The sequence below is a fragment of the Coffea arabica genome, chromosome 4c (genome assembly GCF_036785885.1).
Source record: "Coffea arabica cultivar ET-39 chromosome 4c, Coffea Arabica ET-39 HiFi, whole genome shotgun sequence".
In the NCBI taxonomy this organism is placed as follows: domain Eukaryota; kingdom Viridiplantae; phylum Streptophyta; class Magnoliopsida; order Gentianales; family Rubiaceae; genus Coffea; species Coffea arabica.
In genome coordinates, this window is record NC_092316.1 from 25,716,006 (window position 1) to 25,726,292 (window position 10,287).

Here is a 10,287-nt window from a genome sequence, read left to right on the forward strand (position 1 = left end):
AACAACCACAACACCATAATCCAATTAAACCAGAAAAATCATCAATAAAATCAAAACTTCACCAAATCACTTCAAACCAAGATAAAACCAGAAATTTCAGCACTTTAATCACTACTAATCATATCTTAAGCATCAATAGGTGTAGGTGGAAGTTTAAGCTTCACTTACCAAGTAAACAAGAGAGGGGAAGATGTTGGACACCTTAGCTCTTCCAAAAAACTTCACTAAAGCACTCACTATCACTAAAAGGAAAGATTGTATGGAGTAAAAACTAATTCAAACCCTTGGTTTGGTTGATTTGAGCTAATTGGGAGCTTGAAAATTGAAGAAGCTTTCTTCCTTCTTGAGCTAAGAGGGCCGGCCAACAAGAGGTGGAAAATGGTGATTTTTGGGCAATTTTTGAAGATATTTACTCAAATGGGTCAAAAGTCAAAAAGGTGAATAGTAACTCTTAAGTTAAAACCAATGTAGTGGTGACACTTGTCACTTTCATAAATGCAATCTTATCTTTCTCTTTCCTCTCACATCAATCAAATCTCACTCTCTACTTATCTCTTAACACCCGATAAATTTTACACAGTATCCGAAACTTAACCTTATTGGCCGAATTTTTCCGAACTTTTCACACTAGTGGGTCCCACGTCCATTATATATTCTTAATTTTCCAAAAACTCTCCAAGGCTAGAAAAATCATCTAAAAACTATAATTACTCATAAAACTTCCTCAGGAAAATTTCCTAAGCCAGGAAATGCAGAAAACATGCCATTAAAGGAAATAAAATCCTCGGAAAAGATTAGGGTTTTTACGGGTTCTCAAACTCTTTTTTTTCGGGGCATCACAATCTCCCCTCCTTAAAAGAATGTCACCCTCGACATTCCACTTGTACTAATCAGGTCGAGATATCCCGCAAGAATCACTAATATTTCAAGCCAAGCCCACAGTCCGGCATCCTAAACTTCAAGCCTAGGATACACTACAGAGATCTGAAACCTAAGCTCTGATACCACTTGTAACGGCCCCACCTCCCCCTAAGGCGAACCAGAGGGTTCGGCGGCCGCCTGCCCAGCTCTCGCCGGGACTCAGTCGCTCACTACAGTTCTCAACCCAATTACAATATAAATCTCAAAATTACCTCAAATTCTCCAATGATTACATATTACAAATGCAGCGGAAACTGATTCCAATCGTGGAACGTATACTTACATCCATATCAATTTCAAATATTTACACAAGACCAACTCATACATAAAATAGATCCAAACTTAAACTGTAACATCCCGAATATTAGGAGGTTGTTTGTGAAGAAAATATTAAAGTATATTTCTTCGGGTTTGATTTAAAACCTTATTTTGTTTTAAAAGACTAGAAACCCTAATGTTTTAATCAAAAAAACCCTAGTTTACTTGTGACTAAACGGATTCTTAAATCTCTCATATTTTACTAGAGATCCTAATGTTAATTATTGAAATTGTAAATTCCTCGCGTTTTCTTAAAAATTTCCTTTTATTTGAAAATTATTATTTATTAAGGCCCTACTACCCAATTGTTCAACAATAAGTGTAGATGAACCTGGAAATAGGGTTTTACACTTCGGTTTGAAGATTTGAGCAAAATTAGGGTTCTCGCGATTTTTCGCCGGATGAATTTTCGATACTGACCAAGGATCAATTTGATGATTAAAAGTGACTTTTAAGTGAAAAATCATATGTGAGTAGTAGCAATGATATAAGGTTAGAGTATGGGAAGAAAAAAAAAACAGTAGTACGTGAGTTTTTAAGAAAAACGGCGCGAACCGGCGGGTCCCGCGCACTACCGTTTGAACGCACCACTGGACTACCACTTTCTTGCACCACAAGCTCATTGATATTTGAGCCAAAATATCTTCTTATATTCAGCTAAGAAGGACCGAAATTTGTGGCTAAGAAGCAAGGGGAAGAAAGAGAAAAATTAGTGGACAAGATTAGTCCAAGTGTTAGTAGAAATTTGTGGTCATAATTAACTCTAACCTTCTTACTTCTTATAAGACCAACACTTAGCTTCATTCCTCTTCATTTTGCTGCTGAAGAACCGTGAGTGAGAGAGAGGAAAAACAAGAGAGCAAACCTTCCATTTCATCTTCAAATCCAACAACTTAGTGAGAAAATAAACAAAGTAAACCGATTAAACTTGTTCTTGAGTGACTAAGTGTTGATTTGTGGTAAGTTTTTGAAGGAAGGAAGCTTGGACTACTCTTAGTGACCTCTACTCAAGGTAAGAGAGATTATCTCTCCAAGTTTTGCTTTTAATTTGGTTAAATTAAGATGGGCAACTTGATTTTATGGTGAGATTATGGATGATGAGCATGTTTTAGTAGTTTTCCCCAATTTATTTGATGAACTAGGGTTCCTGATTTTCTGCTCAAATTGATGTATGATGCATGAATGTTGCAATTAAAGTTATATAAGGTTGTTTAGTGGTGATTGGAACCAGAAATTTGAGGAAACTACACTTAGAGCTAAAAATTCCAGATTTCTGGAAAATTTCCCAAGCATTCTGTCCGAAATTGTATCTGTATGTTAGAGGCCGAATTGACCTTTGGTCAAAGAAGGAAAGTTGTATAGAATGGTGTTTTATAGGTGTCTACAAAATTTCAGCTCAATCGGAGCAACGTAGAACGTGAAAAGTCCAAAATACCCCTACTGCTTTAAGAATTTCCCAGTAGTCCGTTTCTTCAGTTCAGTCCAGTTTATCACGATTTTTGACCAGGATCCATTCTGATTTAGCTCTGGACCAAAACATGAAAGTTGTAGTGCTCTGAAGTAGCTTTAAAATGCCTCTAAGAACACCTGACTCGGACTTGTGTACACTGAGTTATGTCCATTACAGTGTTCTGCATTTGAACAGCCGGTGAATTGATTTCAGGTTTGGTAATTGGAGAATTTGACCAATTTACATTAGAAACTGGATTAAGTGACCTTCATGAACATTGTAGCTCTGTGTCTTAGCTTCGAAACGGCATAGGTTACGCCTCAATCCGGTAAGCGTAGCCTCGGATATGTTATTTCCGCAATTGTACGTCAAATCTGTCTTGTACTAAGTTAAATTTCTGCACTTGTAATTGTTGTGAATCTTGTTTTTATGATATTGTGAGCCTATGGAACGGCTTTTGGCTTGAATTGTTGAGATATGTAATGTTGGGTTGTGTTTGAGAAAAACAATGAAGCCTAAAAGGCTGGAAAATTAGGTAAACACAAAGGGCATGCTGCCCGAATTTTTACTCGAGGTCTAGAAAACTATCTTTGCAACTTGAGTATGAGTTAAGAGTGATTACTGCTTGAACCATCTAGGGTACTTAAGTCTTCTTGTCCCAAGATATATAAATAAGGACTTGGCCGAACTTGTACCCTTGAGAAATGAAATAATGATTGTTCAAAGTACGATTTCCTTGTACTTTCGACTCGCATGACCATTTCAAGTATAAATGTTACAAAGTTTTATCATTTAAAAAGTGAGCGAGTATTTCACGAGTATTCTCCAAGTGAATTTTCATTTCTTGATTCTTATTGAACGAAACGTCTAAGTTTCGAACTCTAATCATGTTTCAAAGTTCTCAAATTGAGTTTTATCGCAGATTTGGACTCCGAACTCGGAGTATAACCTGAAAGTGACCAGTAGCACTATATCTTTTGGGTGAGTGCTTTCAAATACCGAATTGCACTAGATACTTGAACTTGATACGTGACCAATATGAGTACATGTTATATACGTGAATTGATAGGGCAAGAGTGTACTTTATCGCACTTGCCCTTACGTGATATACTTGTTTATTGTTGCAATTGACTTGATATACTTGATTATGATGCGCGCACTTCCTGGAATTCCAGAAACCCTGTGGCGAGTTACTCTAGTCGAGCCGGCAAGGGCTTGGTCGATTGGGTAACGAACCCTGGGTCTCTTGTATTGTCGAGTGGAGTGATATCTCCTCGACTAATCGGTATACTCGAGTATTACCACCCATGTTCTTGAGGATTTTGGGCCCAGCTGGGAGTTGAACGGTGGACGGAGAGTCGTTTAAGTGGTGTTCTACTGGATTGGTTACTTACTTGAAAGTTGACGGAGTGTCAACTACTACGTGATCAAGCTTCTGGTAATGCAAAGGGGAATTTGGCTCCTGAGAGCCATCCGTATCCTTACGCTTTGGAATACTTATTGTTTGTTGGATTATTGTTTCTTTTGAAAAACTTTTACACTCGCTCATTTTAAGATTGCTACTTGACGTGTTACTGTTCACATTTATGAACACTTCATGAACACTTTATGCTCGTTACTTGGCTATAACGAAAACTCGTACTTATAAATAATGGTCAATTTGCTATTTGGAACCTCACTGGGCTTTTAGCTCATTCCACTCCATTTGTTTTCCTTTCAGGGGTACGAGCGAGGTGCGAGATATGTAAAGTCTAGCATAGACTAGTTGTTTGATTTTTGACTTGTACTCGTGCTATTCCTCGAATAGAATGTTTGTATTTGGATTGTATACGCCTTGAACCAGTTTGAGTATATTGAGACTTTGTACCTCGATTTCTATCAATGTAAATTATAAGCTTGAATTGGGAATGTTATTTATGGTTCATGGATGTGTGTACATGACTCGTTTGAGATAGGGAGTGAGTCCTGGCGAGAGCTGGGCAGGCGGTCTGCCGAACCCTTTGGTACGCCTTAGGGGGAGGTGGGGTCGTCACTGATGGTATCAGAGCTCCTATTGAGCTCGTGCCGGGAGAAGGTTCTCGGACTGTGGGAATTGACTTGTTAAGTGTGGAAAAGTTGTCTATTGTTTGGGACCTTAGTTAGTTATGCCAGGTAGGAATCTCTAATATGGATGATTTACTCTTGGGACCGGCCGGCTCGAGTTGTGAATTGTCTTATTGTGGATTCTTGTACTTGGGTATCACATAGTGAAGAGCGTTAGAATAAGGGTCTGTATCTTGATTGCACTTAAGGTGAGTTTTGATGGAAAAGGTTAAAGCGTGGATGATTCTAACATCTAACCTTGTTATTGGACCGATCAAAGGGGTTTGCAATACTTGAACTGTCTGAGACAGACTAAAATGAGCTCATTTGGGACTTGAACTTGTTTTGGCAATTGTGCTCTTACGTACATGTAATGGACCTGATTTGATTTTTACACATGAGTAATATGACCTATAGGTGGATTTGAATTCGGCGACTGTTTGAGAATGTGAATTGCTGGGTATAGGCTAGTCGAGTGAGTTCTTATTTGTACCCGTGCTTCTTGAACTTGAAATAATTGAATCTACTTTTGAACTTATATGTTTGAACCCTGCTTTGACCTTGCTTTTGAACTTATTCGTATTTGTGTGGCTTTGCCTGTTGTGTTTCCAAGCACCCGGCAGGGGTAAAAATTTTCGACTTGAGGCTAAGCCATGTTTTAAATTTTTCAAATATCTGAGACTTTTCTTTCAACTTAGGGCTAGTTATGCGAATTAAGCCCTTTTTGCATGTTCTATTTGGTTATCTCTTAGTTTTTTTTTACTAAATGATAAGGTCATATATAAGGGATTGGAGTGATTTCTAGTACCTGACTGACTTTAAAGGACTCTTAGTACCCGTTGGAATTTCGAGGGCGAAATTCTTTTAAGGAGGGGAGATTGTAACATCCCGAATATTAGGAGGTTGTTTGTGAAGAAAATATTAAAGTATATTTCTTCGGGTTTGATTTAAAACCTTATTTTGTTTTAAAAGACTAGAAACCCTAATGTTTTAATCAAAAAAACCCTAGTTTACTTGTGACTAAACGGATTCTTAAATCTCTCATATTTTACTAGAGATCCTAATGTTAATTATTGAAATTGTAAATTCCTCGCGTTTTCTTAAAAATTTCCTTTTATTTGAAAATTATTATTTATTAAGGCCCTACTACCCAATTGTTCAACAATAAGTGTAGATGAACCTGGAAATAGGGTTTTACACTTCGGTTTGAAGATTTGAGCAAAATTAGGGTTCTCGCGATTTTTCGCCGGATGAATTTTCGATACTGACCAAGGATCAATTTGATGATTAAAAGTGACTTTTAAGTGAAAAATCATATGTGAGTAGTAGCAATGATATAAGGTTAGAGTATGGGAAGAAAAAAAAAACAGTAGTACGTGAGTTTTTAAGAAAAACGGCGCGAACCGGCGGGTCCCGCGCACTACCGTTTGAACGCACCACTGGACTACCACTTTCTTGCACCACAAGCTCATTGATATTTGAGCCAAAATATCTTCTTATATTCAGCTAAGAAGGACCGAAATTTGTGGCTAAGAAGCAAGGGGAAGAAAGAGAAAAATTAGTGGACAAGATTAGTCCAAGTGTTAGTAGAAATTTGTGGTCATAATTAACTCTAACCTTCTTACTTCTTATAAGACCAACACTTAGCTTCATTCCTCTTCATTTTGCTGCTGAAGAACCGTGAGTGAGAGAGAGGAAAAACAAGAGAGCAAACCTTCCATTTCATCTTCAAATCCAACAACTTAGTGAGAAAATAAACAAAGTAAACCGATTAAACTTGTTCTTGAGTGACTAAGTGTTGATTTGTGGTAAGTTTTTGAAGGAAGGAAGCTTGGACTACTCTTAGTGACCTCTACTCAAGGTAAGAGAGATTATCTCTCCAAGTTTTGCTTTTAATTTGGTTAAATTAAGATGGGCAACTTGATTTTATGGTGAGATTATGGATGATGAGCATGTTTTAGTAGTTTTCCCCAATTTATTTGATGAACTAGGGTTCCTGATTTTCTGCTCAAATTGATGTATGATGCATGAATGTTGCAATTAAAGTTATATAAGGTTGTTTAGTGGTGATTGGAACCAGAAATTTGAGGAAACTACACTTAGAGCTAAAAATTCCAGATTTCTGGAAAATTTCCCAAGCATTCTGTCCGAAATTGTATCTGTATGTTAGAGGCCGAATTGACCTTTGGTCAAAGAAGGAAAGTTGTATAGAATGGTGTTTTATAGGTGTCTACAAAATTTCAGCTCAATCGGAGCAACGTAGAACGTGAAAAGTCCAAAATACCCCTACTGCTTTAAGAATTTCCCAGTAGTCCGTTTCTTCAGTTCAGTCCAGTTTATCACGATTTTTGACCAGGATCCATTCTGATTTAGCTCTGGACCAAAACATGAAAGTTGTAGTGCTCTGAAGTAGCTTTAAAATGCCTCTAAGAACACCTGACTCGGACTTGTGTACACTGAGTTATGTCCATTACAGTGTTCTGCATTTGAACAGCCGGTGAATTGATTTCAGGTTTGGTAATTGGAGAATTTGACCAATTTACATTAGAAACTGGATTAAGTGACCTTCATGAACATTGTAGCTCTGTGTCTTAGCTTCGAAACGGCATAGGTTACGCCTCAATCCGGTAAGCGTAGCCTCGGATATGTTATTTCCGCAATTGTACGTCAAATCTGTCTTGTACTAAGTTAAATTTCTGCACTTGTAATTGTTGTGAATCTTGTTTTTATGATATTGTGAGCCTATGGAACGGCTTTTGGCTTGAATTGTTGAGATATGTAATGTTGGGTTGTGTTTGAGAAAAACAATGAAGCCTAAAAGGCTGGAAAATTAGGTAAACACAAAGGGCATGCTGCCCGAATTTTTACTCGAGGTCTAGAAAACTATCTTTGCAACTTGAGTATGAGTTAAGAGTGATTACTGCTTGAACCATCTAGGGTACTTAAGTCTTCTTGTCCCAAGATATATAAATAAGGACTTGGCCGAACTTGTACCCTTGAGAAATGAAATAATGATTGTTCAAAGTACGATTTCCTTGTACTTTCGACTCGCATGACCATTTCAAGTATAAATGTTACAAAGTTTTATCATTTAAAAAGTGAGCGAGTATTTCACGAGTATTCTCCAAGTGAATTTTCATTTCTTGATTCTTATTGAACGAAACGTCTAAGTTTCGAACTCTAATCATGTTTCAAAGTTCTCAAATTGAGTTTTATCGCAGATTTGGACTCCGAACTCGGAGTATAACCTGAAAGTGACCAGTAGCACTATATCTTTTGGGTGAGTGCTTTCAAATACCGAATTGCACTAGATACTTGAACTTGATACGTGACCAATATGAGTACATGTTATATACGTGAATTGATAGGGCAAGAGTGTACTTTATCGCACTTGCCCTTACGTGATATACTTGTTTATTGTTGCAATTGACTTGATATACTTGATTATGATGCGCGCACTTCCTGGAATTCCAGAAACCCTGTGGCGAGTTACTCTAGTCGAGCCGGCAAGGGCTTGGTCGATTGGGTAACGAACCCTGGGTCTCTTGTATTGTCGAGTGGAGTGATATCTCCTCGACTAATCGGTATACTCGAGTATTACCACCCATGTTCTTGAGGATTTTGGGCCCAGCTGGGAGTTGAACGGTGGACGGAGAGTCGTTTAAGTGGTGTTCTACTGGATTGGTTACTTACTTGAAAGTTGACGGAGTGTCAACTACTACGTGATCAAGCTTCTGGTAATGCAAAGGGGAATTTGGCTCCTGAGAGCCATCCGTATCCTTACGCTTTGGAATACTTATTGTTTGTTGGATTATTGTTTCTTTTGAAAAACTTTTGCACTCGCTCATTTTAAGATTGCTACTTGACGTGTTACTGTTCACATTTATGAACACTTCATGAACACTTTATGCTCGTTACTTGGCTATAACGAAAACTCGTACTTATAAATAATGGTCAATTTGCTATTTGGAACCTCACTGGGCTTTTAGCTCATTCCACTCCATTTGTTTTCCTTTCAGGGGTACGAGCGAGGTGCGAGATATGTAAAGTCTAGCATAGACTAGTTGTTTGATTTTTGACTTGTACTCGTGCTATTCCTCGAATAGAATGTTTGTATTTGGATTGTATACGCCTTGAACCAGTTTGAGTATATTGAGACTTTGTACCTCGATTTCTATCAATGTAAATTATAAGCTTGAATTGGGAATGTTATTTATGGTTCATGGATGTGTGTACATGACTCGTTTGAGATAGGGAGTGAGTCCTGGCGAGAGCTGGGCAGGCGGTCTGCCGAACCCTTTGGTACGCCTTAGGGGGAGGTGGGGTCGTCACATAAACTGTACACGATATAAGCCATCCAGTCACGTGAATAAGCACTCCAAGCTTTTCTTCGCCTTGAGCCCTGTGGAGGGGAAATAAAACATTTTTGGGGTGAGCTAGAAGCTCAGCGAGTAACCATTAAAATCAGTAATCAATTCAGTTTCACAGTCGTTCATTTCAGTGATGTCATGATTTCAAGATCAAATGTACACTTATTGCTCTCGTGAGCCAGCGAAATCGTTGTACTTAAACACCCAACGCTCCAAACAAACATTTAACAGTAAACAGTCAGTGGGGAGCCATTTGCTCCAGATGAACAGTACACAGAGGTGGAGACGTTGGTGTTCAGCACATGAATTCCAAGCACTCATTTAAGCCAAAACATGTCATGGGCCACATGCAAGCACTCATGATATGCAATCAAGTAAATAGTGCAAGAAACGGTTCATAAGAAGCTTTAATAATAGTTTGGGGTCACTCACCTCCACGGCTCAGAAACCATCCATCATGGCTTCATTATTTCTTCAGCCAGTCCCAAAGTCACACAAATAAGTTCATCTAATATCCATTCAGCAAGCTCCAAGAAGTACAAAGACAAGTCAAGCTAGGGAAAAAGTCCGGAAATGAAGGTTAAGCTCAAAACCAGAAAAACAGTTTTGACGTCATTTTGCGGTAATGGTGTCAATGTCACTATGATTATCGGATGGGGGTGCAAGACCCACCGTTTCGAAGCTATGAAACAGGGCTACAACAATGTAGAAGGCGACTCAATCCAAATCCTAGCACAACTACGCCAAATATGCCAAAAATACCAAACCAGAACCACTAAAACAGGTTCACAAATCACACAATGCTGTAATGAGTCCAACTCAGTCTATACAGCTCCAAATGCCGAAATTCCAAAGGCATATGTTAGCTAAGACATCCTGTTACATTTCCTCAGAAGATACCAACAACAAAATCCAAACCAATTCCAGTCAAAATGGCCAATTACAAGTGCAGTTTTCGCATTCTGATCAACCCAGAACAGCAACAGTAAAATCGACATATATGACTCTACACTAGTCCAAATGACCTGAAATTTTACAGGCACTTCAAACTCATCAATACCTACAACTTTCATGTTTTAATCCAAGGCCAATTCGGCCTCTAACATGGTGCAATAAATTCGGGCAGAATGTAGCTTCATGAACCCT

At 38.3% G+C, this 10,287-nt stretch overlaps 2 long non-coding RNA genes across 2 annotated transcripts; both read left to right on the forward strand.

Annotated features, from left to right (window-relative positions):
- Positions 1-2,074: 2,074 nt before the first annotated feature.
- Positions 2,075-4,602, forward strand: LOC140004950 (uncharacterized). The gene is made up of 3 exons (XR_011812768.1): positions 2,075-2,251; positions 3,612-3,670; positions 4,410-4,602. It is a non-coding gene; the product is annotated as an uncharacterized lncRNA (long non-coding RNA).
- A 1,853-nt stretch (positions 4,603-6,455) lies between these two features.
- LOC140004951 (uncharacterized) lies at positions 6,456-8,983 on the forward strand. The gene is made up of 3 exons (XR_011812769.1): positions 6,456-6,632; positions 7,993-8,051; positions 8,791-8,983. It is a non-coding gene; the product is annotated as an uncharacterized lncRNA (long non-coding RNA).
- Positions 8,984-10,287: the final 1,304 nt, after the last annotated feature.